The 12,362-nt window shown below is 43.9% G+C and overlaps 1 long non-coding RNA gene across 2 annotated transcripts in view; it reads left to right on the top strand.

The window, feature by feature from the left end:
- The window catches only part of LOC131381908 (uncharacterized), a 34,881-nt gene that overhangs the window by 3,363 nt on the left and 19,156 nt on the right, over positions 1-12,362 (top strand). The window contains exons 2-6 of one of the 2 annotated variants that reach the window (XR_009210957.1): positions 1,514-1,598; positions 6,120-6,258; positions 9,152-9,224; positions 9,673-9,781; positions 10,307-10,507. This is a non-coding gene — a long non-coding RNA (uncharacterized LOC131381908). The remainder of the gene's footprint in view (positions 1-1,513; positions 1,599-6,119; positions 6,259-9,151; positions 9,225-9,672; positions 9,782-10,306; positions 10,508-12,362) is intronic. The other variant, XR_009210961.1, reaches the window with a different exon arrangement.

The raw sequence follows: 12,362 nt of genomic DNA, 5'->3' as shown, positions 1-12,362 counted from the left end.
GCAGGAGGATAACTTGAGGCCAGGAGCTGAAGCCTGCAGTGAGCTATGATCATCCCACTGCTCTCCATCCTGAGCAATAGAATGAAGCCATGTCTCTACATAGCTAGCTAGCTAGGTAATTGATACGTAGTTTTCTATCGGAAATTTTTTTCCTAGACTTGAACATGTTTTTCTAAAGTAGCATTCAACACATCAGCATTTTACGGTGTTATTAGTTGTTAATATGATTATGTTTTTCTGAAATACAGTATTCCTTTCAAAAGCAGTTTTGTCTTTCAAAGCACATACATAGGTCCTCCAGTGAATTTGTCTGATGTTGGCGACCTTTGCTTTCTGATGACTGAGTCAACAGTATCTGTTTCATAAATAATGTAGCCCTATTTTTTTTTGCGACAGAGTCTTGCTCTGTTACCCAGGCTGGAGTGCAGTGGTGTGATCTCTGCTCACCGTAACTACCGCCTCCTGGGTTCAAGCGATTCTCCTGCCTCAGCTTCCTGAATAACTGGGATTACAGGTGCCATCACATCTGGCTAATATCTTTTTGTTTTTATTTTTGAGACGGAGTTCGCTCTTGTTGCCCAGGCTAGAGTGCAATGTCGCCATCTCGGCTTACTGCAACCTCCACCTCCCGGGTTCAAGCGATTCTCCTGCCTCAGCCCCCCAAGTAGCTGGGATTACAGGCATGCGCCACCACGCCTGGCTAATTTTGTATTTTTAGTAGAGACAGGGTTTCTCCATGTTGGTCAGGCTGGTCTTGAACTCCCGACCTCAGGTGATCCACTCACCTCAGCTTCCCAAAGTGACAGGTGTGAGCCCCCGCGCCCGGCCTAATTTTTGTATTTTTAGTAGAGATGGGGTTTCACCATGTTGGCCATCATGGTCTTGAATTCCTGACCTCAAGTGATCGGCCTGCCTTGGCCTCCCAAAGTGTTGGAATTACAGGCATAAGCCAACATGCCCGGCCAGCCCTATTTCTTTAAGCATATACATTTTGCACTTGTTAACAGTATTTGAACATACAATTATCCCGCTTCCCTTGTTTATGTATGTTTGAATTTTGTATAAGCTTAAATATTTTTTCCAATCTAAGCTTTATTATATCCCCTTTCTTCTATATTGGTATAATTTTAGGTGGCTGTCTTTGTTGAAAGTTTTTTCTGAAAAGCCTTAAAACAGAATATAGTTATTGGCAGCAATTTCAGAGTTATTTGAGGGCAAGTGGAGATTTATAATGATGATTCAAATGAAGCAAACTAAAAAGTAATGAAGCAAGACAGAGGATAAAGCAGTATTCACTTGAGCACATCCCAAAAAAATAAAATTTCAAATGTAACTAGAAAAAGGTATGCTGAAGATCGTAATACAGGAATAATTATTAATATTCAAAATAGCTTTAAAGCTGCTCACCTTTTGAATGTTGGGAATTGACCAGGAGGTGGCTGTAACCTAAGATGGTTCCTTCAGTAATGACCATTTTCTTTTTCAACATGGTGATGATTCTCCACCTTCTAAGAGACCAAAGACCAACGAACCACCACAGCAACCAGTTCCGGAACCTGCCAGTGATGGGCAATGGAAAGTGAGGGAGTTCAACTCTGGTAAGTTCTCAGTGAAATCCACAACTTTTTCCTTCATCTTCTGGACTCTCAATGTGGCTGATGAAAGTTACAACATGCTCATCTACAGGGGAAATGCTTTAGCATTGTAAAGCCAGGAGCTTTTTGAAAGTCACATTATAGACATTGTTTAAACATGGTTTGAATTCACCAAAGCATAGGACATTGTTTCATCTCATATTAATTAGTTGGCTCAAAATTAGTGTTAATGACTTAGTAATTCAATGGTTTCTCTTAGCTTTAAAACCTTCTTTATTTCAGAACTATTTCACCTCTTGGTTTTCATTTTTGCTGTGTGTCACTGCCTGCCAGCTGCTAATGTGTTAACTCCCAGTGGATCATGTGTCCTGTGAAGGGACTGAATGAGATATTAATGGCAAATTATGTTGATGATTCATATTTTGAATATAAATAGATCATTAAGCTTGTATACATTTTGAAAATAGTATGTTAATATTCTATTATGTCATAGTCACAATGATTGGCTACATATTGAATTTATATGTACATTAAGTTGTTGTATGTTTATGTTCTTTAGCATTCTAACTTGCAACTGTATATCTGTTAAGTCTTTTTTTTTTTTTCCAAGAAGATCAGACTCTGATTTATTGAGGCATCTGTTTGATGCCAAGTTAAGTGGCCCAGGCTCTGTGTAGGGGGTGAGGTTAACGCAGGAAGAAGGATGGTGAGGGGCAAGGGTGCCAGGATTAGGTTGGAATGAGGCTCCCCAAGTTTCCCTGGCCCTGGCCGGTTGTGCTGCTAGACTGAGCATCTGATGAGCTTGCAAGAGTGACTCCGAGAGGTGGGTGGTCCAGGGGCTAGGGCAGGGACTTTGGAGTCACGCTGTTGGCTTTGAATCCAGACTCCTACAATTGGTAGCTGTGACATTTCCATGCCTCGGTGACCTGCAGAACTGAGCCCTGTCTGAGCCAGGTCCCATCCAGGCACTGCGGATCCCTCCAGAGTTAAACCACCCCAGGTTGCTCACTATCTGCTGCCTTCTCAAGCAGATCCTTGTCTCCTTGGAGGCCTTCACAATCCAGTGGAGGAGGCGAAACTCATCTGCCTCTGTCCCTCTGGGTGCGCCTCATGCCAGGTGCATCTGTGGACATGGGCCATGCTCCTGGGCTTCCAAAGTTGGAGAAAGTTGCCAGGCTCAGGTGGCTATATCAGAGCAGCTGCTACCCTCTGGACACAGTGACGAAAGAACACTCTGGGCGTAGAGCCCTGGTCTGGGGCACTGGGCAAGGCTCTTGCACTTCTCTGAGCCCGTTTCCCCATCTGGAAAGTGTGCTGATTGAGTCTCCCTTTGGGCACTGAGGGCTCAGTGTTAGTTTGAGAGCCAGCATCTGGGGTTTAGGCTGTAATTCCCCTTCAGCCCCATAGCTGGGGGGATTCAGGGACTTTGTCGGGATTACCCTAGGCATCAGTCCAGCTTCCTGCTCCTGGCTTGGGCTCAGCATCTGAAGTAGTTTGGGGGCAGGTGGTCTTGGTGGGGGTTGGGGCTTTTCCCCAGACTTAGGTCACACCCAGAGCCAGAAATCTTGACACCTGCTCTGGGCTAAGGATGCATCTGGCCCCCAGGGTGCAGGTAACTGCCCATCTTACCTGGTTTCTGCCTGCCAGGGCCAATCTTCAGACATCGGGACTTCCCAGCCTATCCCACCTCCCTCTGGCCAGCCTTGAATCCTCGTGGGTCCAGCACTTTTTCCAGGCCGTCTCCTGGTTGTCCTCCTGCCCCAAGGCCTGACTCATGCTGCTCCCCCTCCCACTCACCATGACCCACAAGGACCACTCCACACCCAGCTCAGCCCCATCCCCTTGGATAGTCCTTTCTCTTTCCTCAGGCGACCAGGTGCATATCTTGGTGTCAGGACCTTCCCTGCACCTGGGAATGCCTACTGGTCACCTCGGTCACAGAGACCAAGGCATTTACTTGATATGAGTGCCTATGGTTCATTGTCTACATGGCCAGGGAGGGAGTCAACGATAGGCTTTTCACTTGCTGCAAGGGCCAGTTCTCCTGGCCCCATGGCCCTAGGGATGGAGGATGCTGCAGGATACACACCCCTCACTTCCCAGCTGAGGACTGTGGGCCATCTCAGGGCGATTTCACAGTCACCACATGCCCCACCCCCTCAGCTCTGCAAATACCAAGCAGCGCAGCCTGCCTAGGGGACAGTGGGCTCAGGACTGCCCAGGTGGACTCAAGACTGCCCAGGTAGCCCCCAGAGTGCCCTTGGCAGGCCCCTCACCTAGCTGCTCCCACAGCTCTGTAGCAAGAGTCTAACCTTTTTTGAGTGTGGAGCCTGCTGAGAATGAGAGCTGTGGGCCATTTTCCCAGAAACGCATGTGCACGCTCTCTACACAAAACCTTGCATTGTTTCAGGGGGCTCACACCTCCCTAAGTGCCCAGTTATTGAACCCCTCGGACCTGAGAATGAGAAACTTTGCCTCAATAGAGTCTTTCTGTGTTGCCCGGGCTGGAGTGCAGTGGCACAACCTCAGCTCACTGCAACCTCTGCCTGCCGGGTTCATGCAATTCTCCTGCCTCAGCCTCCTGAGTAGCTGGGACTACAGGTGCACGCCTACCACTCTTAGCGAATTTTTTGTATTTTTAGTAGAGATGGGGTTTCACCATGTTGGCCAGGATGGTCTAGATCTCTTGACTTTGTGATCCGCCCGCCTCAGCCTCCCAAAGTCCCAGGCATGAGCCACCATGCTGAGTCAGGGTCCCTCTTAAACTTGTATTTTTAAGGTCTGGGGTCCCTCTTACTTAATCTTTTTTTTTTTTCTTTTTTTGAGATGGAGTCTTGCTCTGTCACCCAGGCTGGCAGTGGCGCAGCCTCGGCTCACTGCAACGTCCGCCTCCTGGGTTCAAGTGATTCTCGTGCCTCAGCCTCCTGAGTAGCTGGGACTACAGGCACCTGCCACCACGTCTGGCTAAGTTTTGTATTTTTGGTAGAGACGGGGGGGCGGAGGCAGGGGGTTGGGGAGGGGAGGGGGGATTTTGCTTTGTTGCCCGGAGCACAAAGTGATCCGCCCACCTCTGCTCCCAAAGTGCTAGGATAACAGGCCTGCACCACTGCACCCAGCCACTGTAAAGCCTTATTTCCACACAGCTGAGACATGTTTTAGGAAGTTTGCCAAAAGACCTCTGGAGACCTCCTCATTGTGGCCTCCCTGTAGTCGTGTTTAATTTGATTGATCTTTTCTGCCCTCCTGCTTTTCAGAAATTAAAAGGCTAAAAAGAGGTATTAAACTTTAAAACTTCTCTTATAGTGTCCCATTAAACTAATTCTAAGAACCACCAAAAAAGGGAAAAATGTTTTCGAAAGCAGTAAAATGATATGGACTGTTAGTATGTAAAATATAGGAAATAAGTCATTATGTATTAGTGCTGCTCTGACATAGGGACATATTATTGAGAATCAGCTTTTGCTCAGTTTTCAGAGAAATGGAATAATCATATCGCTAATCTGTGTAAACAAGTTGAAGAATTGTCTGACAGAAAATACAGTATGTTTAAATTGGAAAAGTCCTGTAATACTTTGTTCATAAGCATTTACACAATGGGGTTATTGTTCATCGTGGGGGTACTGTGGACAAGCCCAGGGCTGCTGGTGAGTCATGCCATCCTTACACGTCTCTCCTTTTAAGGTGCCTTGTAGTTTCTGTCTAAATATTAGAAACATTCTTTGTTTCTAGATTACTGCAAAACTAAGGAAAAGTTTTATTTCTTTAGCATTTCTTTTAAACTTTCAGCATGGATATTGGGGATTTATTTACATATTTATTGCAAAGCCCTGGATCTTAGAGATTTAATTGAATATTATTTTTTGAAACTAATTGTTTCTCTTAATCTGCTTTGTTAAATTCGGTATTCACCAAGATGCCCCTATTGTCTCTACTTTTATCTTTTTTTTTTTTTTTTTTTGGATAGAGTCTCACACTGTTGCCCAGACTGCAGTGTAAGGTGCAATCTCAGCTCACTAAAACCTCCACCTCCCGAGTTCAGGCGATTCTCCTGCCTCAGCCTCCTGAATAGTTGGGATTACAGGCAATTCTGCTGCCTCATCCTCCCAAGTAGCTGGGATTATAGGGATGTGTCAACACGCCCAGCTAATTTTTATATTTTTGTAGAGACAGGGTTTCACCATGTTGGCCAGGCTGGTCTCGAACTCCTGACCTCAAGTGATCCACTTGCCTCGGCCTCCCAAAGTGCTGGGATTACAGGCGTAAGCCACCACACCCGGCCTATGTTTTTATTATATTGTTAATTTAGTACTATTCTGAGTAAAAATAATTTGCTATTACAGTTTTATAAATTCACTATGACAATTTTATAAATGTCAGTGCTTTTTATAAAGTGAAACAGATTATGTTGTGGGGCTTTTGTTGTGATGGTGATTTATTATTTAAAGACAGTAACATTCAGTTGTGAAATTATAAAAACAATCTTCACATTTTATATATATATATTTTTTTTTTTTTTTGAGAGAGAGTTTTGCTTTTGTTGTTCTGGCTGGAGTGCAATGGCGCAATCTCGGCTCACGGCAACCTCCGCCTCCCAGGTTCAAGTGATTCTCCTGCCTCAACCTCCAGAGTAGCTGGGACTACAGGTGTGCACCACCACGCGCAGGTAATTTTTGTACTTTTAGTAGAGACAGGGTTTCACCATGTTGGCCAGGATGGTCTTGATCTCTTGACCTCGTGATCTACCTGCCTCAACCTCCCAAAGTGCTGGGATTACAGGCGCAAGCCACCACGCCTGGCCCACATTTTATAATTTTAAAGCAGTATTAATGGTAATTGCCTTAGAGAAAGATGCTTTTGTTGTGATATATAAGTATGATATTCAAGTATAGTGTACAGCAAAGGACATTAAACCTAAGTCAGCACTAATGTGTTATATGATACACTTGAAACTTTAGTACAAATATTAATGTTTAGCAAATAGACCTTAACATATAATGATAGCAAAAAAATGGAGCTGTTCAGATGAGAGACCACTGGTTATGTCTGATTTTAATACTCCCTATGCTCTTTTTCTTTTTTTCCTTTGAGACAGAGTCTTGCTCTGTCACCCAGGCTGGAGTGCAGCAGCATGATCACGGCTCACTGCAACCTCCACCTCTCAGGTTCAAGCGATCCTCCCACCTCAGCCTCCCTAGTAGCTGGGACTACAGGTGAGAGCCACCATGCTCAGCTAATTTTTGTATTTTTAGTAGAGACGGGGTTTCGCCATGTTGGCCAGGCTGGTCTCAAACTCCTGACCTCAGGTGCTCCACCTGCCTTGGCCTCCCAAAGTGTTGGGGTTACAGGCATGAGTCACCACACCTGGCCACCTCTTGACTTTTTATAGCTGTTGTATTATTTTAATCGTGAGTAAATAAATGCAGTTGAAATGATGCAGTTCAGGAGAATCTTCTGCTTCTCTTACTAAAAAAAATATTTTTTTAAGTCCAATAAAGTTACACTAATGTTTATGTGTGGAAAATATTACCTTTTCCAGCCGGGTGCAGTAGCTCACACCTGTAATCCCAGCACTTTGGGAAGCTGAGGTGGGTGGATCACCTGAGGTCAGGTGACCAATATGGTGAAACCCCATCTCTACTAAAAACAAAAGAAACTAGTCGGGCATGGTGGTGGGCGCCTGTAGTCCCAGCTACTTGGGAGGCTGAAACAGGAGAATTGCTTCAACCCAGGAGGCAGAGGTTGCAGTGAGCCGAGATCGTGCCATTGCACTCTAATACTCTGTCTCAAAAAAAAAAAAAGAAAATATTACCTATTCCATTTAGTACTATATGTTTTAAATGATATTAGCTGGTATTTTTTTTTGGCTTTATAATGTGGTTCAGATTTCTGTAGAAATTCTGGCTGTATCTACATTGCCTTAAAGTAATGGGATATTTCTTTTTTTCTTTTTCTTTTTTCTTCAGCTGGAGTTTCACTCTTGTCACCCATGCTGGAGTGCAATGGTGTGATCTCGGCTCACTGTAACCCCTGCCTCCCAAGTTCAAGTGATTCTCCTAGCTAAGCCTCTTGAGTGGCTGGGATTACAAGCACCTGCCACAATGCCTGGCTAATTTTTGTATTTTTAGTAGAGATGGGTTTCACCGTGTTGGCCAGGCTGGTCTTGAACTCCTGACCTCGTGATCTGCCTGCCTCAGCCTTTCAAAGTGTTGGGATTACAGTCGTGAGCCACCGTGCCCAGCCTGTCTTTTCTTTCCAAAGCCACCTTGGTGATTAAATGTTAAATATGTACTAGTGGATATTACTTTGCTGAATATTGCCTAGTGAATATTAGGTATTTATTCTCACCTTGCAGACTTGAACTTGTGAATTCAACACGTGAAGATTTACAACTTGATAAACCAGCTTCAGGAGATAGGTCTTCAGTCTTAAGTCAGATTAGAAGGTTATGTGAAATAATTATTTAATGCTTAACATTGACTTTTTAATGGTATCTTCCACATGAAATAATATTCCTCCAACATTTAATTACATGCCAGGACAGGAGAATTCATGTTGTCAAAATTCTAATACTCTCTAGAACAGTAAACTCATTTTATTTTTATTAACCCATTATAAATACATGTAAATGTTGCATTTGTAGGTAGACAGAACTAAAAGAACAATATTTTTCCTACTTTTGAGATGCAAAATTTATCTGGCATAATGCATTGACAGGTTATTATTGAAGCTTGCACCAGACAGCTGAGCAAACATTCATCAAATGTCCATGATACCCAGGACATAGAGGCTTCCTTTTAGAGTATGGAGCCATGCATATCATCTCTTAATTGTTAGATGTGTTTTGAAAGAAATAGAAATATAACTGATTTTCTTATTTGTTTTGGCTCTGGAGTAGAGTGGGGACAAAACAGAATGGAATCACACTGTTTAGATTTACTAAAATGGAAGGATTGCAGCGAGATTATATCCCTAGTCTCCCCATAGCAAATGGCACCTGCTAGCTGTTTTTTTTTTTTTTTTTTTTTTTTGAGATGGAGTTTTGCTTTGTCACCCATGCTGGAGTGCAGTGATGTGATCTCAACTCATTGCACCCTCCACCTCCCAGGTTCAAGCAATTCTCCCTGCCTCAGGCTCCCAAGTAGCTGGGATTACAGGCACCTGCCACCACACCTGCCTAATTTTTGTATTTGTAGTAGAGCTGGGGTGTCACCATGTTGGCCAGGCTGTTCTTGAACTCCCAGCCTCAGGTGATCTGCCCTCCTCAGCCTCCCAAAGTGCTGGGATTACAGGTGTCAGCCACTGCACTCGGCCTGCTAGTGGTTCTTGAGCACACTGAGTTCTGCTTTTTCCCAGCTGTAATGAATGTCTGGTTCTTCCTTTTTTGTGCAGTGTGTGTCAGCATTGTTTCAGTAATAAATACATTCTGGATCTTAGAAATAATTTTAGTCACAGGAAAAGAAAAAATAATACTGCCTATTTTATAATAATAATATTTAATAACCCAAGCTATTAAACCCATTAAATTGAGAAAACTTGTATTCCTGTGATTTCGACAGTAAAGGAAGAATGGTATGCCAGAATTACTAAATGAAGAAAGATGGTGGATCAGCTTTTCTGCAAAAAAATTTGGTAAGTCTCTTTTTTCCCCTTTCAACTAAAGTATATTCCTGAGTAATGTTTTTTATAATGTTGTTTTATTTTAGGAAAGTAAATATAATGAGCAGGACTCAGCTCCGGTTTTTTCTTACTGTTTTGTTTTTGAGACAGAGTTTCGCTCATGTTACCCAGGCTGGAGTGCAGTGGCGCAGTCTCGGGTCACTGCAACCTCCGCCTCCCAGATTGAAGTGATTCTCCTGCCTCAGTCTCCCAAGTAGCTGGGATTACTGGCACCTGCCACCATGCCCAGCTAATTTTTGTATTTTTAGTAGAGATGTAGTTTCACCTTGTGGGCCAGGCTGGTCTCGAATTCCTGACCTCAGGTGATCCACCCACCTCAGCCTCCCAACATGCTGGGATTACAGTTGTGAGCCACCACGCCCAGCCTCTCTATTTTTTTTTTTTTTTTTTTTTTTTTGAGATGGAGTCCAGGCCGGAGTGCAGTGATGTGATCTCGGCTCACTGCAACCTCTGCCTCCTGGGTTCAAGCAATTCTCCTGCCTCAGCCTCCCTAGTAGCTGGGATCACAGGTGCGTACCACCACACCCAACTAGTTTGCTTTTGTATTTTTAGCAAGACAGGGTTTTACCATGTCGCCAGGCTGGTCTCAAACTCTTGACCTCAGGTGATCCACCTACCTTGACATCCCAGAATGCTGAGATTACAGGTGTGAGCCACCGCACCTGGCCAGGAGTGGGTTATTTTTATGGTTCCCCTTTTTAGACCATATAGGGTAACTTCCTGATGTTGCCATGGCATTTGTAAACTGTCACGGCGTTGGTGGGAGTGTAGCATTGAGGATGACCAGAGGTCACTCTCATCACCATCTTGGTTTCGGTGGGTTTTGGCTGGATTCTTTACTGCAACCCATTTTATCAACAAGGTCTTTATGACCTGTATCTTGTGCTGATCTCCTCTCTCACCCTGTGACTTAGAATGCCTTAACCATCTAGGAATGCAGCTCAGTAGGTCTCAGCCTCATTTTACCCAGCTTCTATTTAAGATCGAGTTGCTCTCGTTCAAACACCTCTGACAGTATTGCTGCTTTCTTTAAGGTTCCTGAAAGGGAGAGAGGAAATCTTAGATTTGTCATTGCTGGGAACCACTGCAAGTATTCAGGAAATATTCACTACTTCCAACCTCATAATCCTGCAGTCATTTGGCACCTGTGAGTCAGGTGCCAGGAACTGGGCAGTGCAGAAGACAGTGCCCTGCCCCGTGCATTCTGGAGCATTCAATCTGTGGGGAAACGTGTAGTAAGTAGGAGATATTTACTCTGTAAGAAGGTATGAGGTCTGGGAAAGAATTAAGTGGAATAAGGGGAATGGGGAGGCAGGGAGTGTGATTGGGGCAGCCTTGATGATATGTGATGAGCACGTTCTGTAGTTGGCCTTGCCTCTTTCTAAACTTCCACTTTTCACTCTCAACTCCAATTGGTTCTTTTTTATTTTATAAAAACTTTGTTAGAATTAGGTTTATATATTTCCTTGTTGAATTAACAGAATAATTTTATTTAACATCAATCTCTAGTGTGACTGAAAGCCTCTAATCCTTTACTGTTATTTGTTTATGGGCATATTTCTTTTTACAGCTATGATAATTATTTCATTTTGTGTGGTTTCTCAAAAATACATATGTTTCTGATCTCAGAGAGTTCCTATACTAGAGCCCTTCAGATTTGGTGCTAATATCATGAAGTAAGAATTTAAGACAAATCTTGAGATGTTAGAGGAAAGGCAATCTAAGAACAAAGACATTTATTATTAATAAATAATTAAATTATTAATTAATTTCAAGTTGACATTTAAGTCGAGGTGTGGAGGTGAAGGAGACAGTTGGATAAATAAGTCTGGAAGTAATGAGAAAGATCTGGCAATAGATACAATTTTGGATTTTGTTTGTTTGTTTTTTTGTTTTTGAGGTGGAGTCTCGCTCTGTCGCCCAGGCTGGAGTGCAGTGGTGGGATCTCGGCTCACTGCAAGTTCCGCCTCCCAGGTTCATGCCATTCTCCTGCCTCAGCCTCCCAAGTAGCTGGGACTACAGGTGCCCACCACCATGCCCTGCTAATTTTTTTTTGTATTTTTAGTAGAGACGGGGTTTCACCATGTTAGCCAAGATGGTCTTGATCTCCTGACCTTGTGATCCACCTGCCTCGGCCTCCCAAAGTGCTGGGATTACAGGCGTGAGCCACCATGCCTGGCCTATAATTTTGGATTTTATAGTTATGTTTCGATAGCAATTGTTGATATCACCAAAATAATTAATCAATGAGCTCCCTGACAGCTCCCTGACTTTTCTTTTTAAAGAAACAGGGTCCACTGGGTGTGGTGGCTCACACCTGTAATCCCAGCATTTTGGGAGGCTGAGGCAGGTGGATCACCTGAAGTGGGGGGTTCGAGACCAGCCTGACCAACATGGAGAAATCCCATCTCTACTAAAAATACTCAATTAGCTGGGCGTGGTGGTGTGCGCCTGTAATCCCAGCTACTTGGGAGGCTGAGGCAGGAGAATCACTTGAACCCAGGAGGCGGAGGTTGCAGTGAGCCAAGATTGCACCATTGCACTCCAGCCTGGACAACAAGAGTGAAACTCCATCCCCCCAAAAAAAAAACAAAGTAAAAAAGAAAAAGAAAAGAAAAGAAACGAAGAAACAGGGTCTCATGTTGTCTGGGATGGACTAGAACTCCTGGGCTCAAGTTATCCTCCTGCCTCAGTCTCCTAAGTAGCTGGGGCTACAGGCACATGCCACCATGCCCAGCTTTGAGCTACTCCCAACCATCAGGTTGCAAAATATTTAAATGTTACATACAGAGGTGCAAGGGAGATCTGTATGTAAATAGCATGATATAAATTGCTTGAATCTTTCTTCTTAGAGTTTTGTTTGGATGTGGCTTCAGAGCAGGGATTAGTCAATTCATTTTTACTTTTTTTTTTTTTTTTTGGTGGATTCTCACTCTGTCGCCCAGGCTGGAGTGCAGTGTCATGATCTTGGCTCACTGCAGCCTCTGCCTCCCAGGTTCAAGCAATTCTCTTGCCTCAGCCTTCTGAGTAGCTGGGACTATAGGTGCCTGCCACAACAACTGGCTGATTTTTTTTTTTTTTTTTTTTTTG

This window comes from Hylobates moloch, unplaced genomic scaffold, assembly GCF_009828535.3.
Source record: "Hylobates moloch isolate HMO894 unplaced genomic scaffold, HMol_V3 SCAFFOLD_1, whole genome shotgun sequence".
NCBI lineage: Eukaryota > Metazoa > Chordata > Mammalia > Primates > Hylobatidae > Hylobates > Hylobates moloch.
The sequence above is the reverse complement of the archived record's forward strand: the minus strand, read 5'-3'. Positions and strand labels throughout refer to the sequence as shown.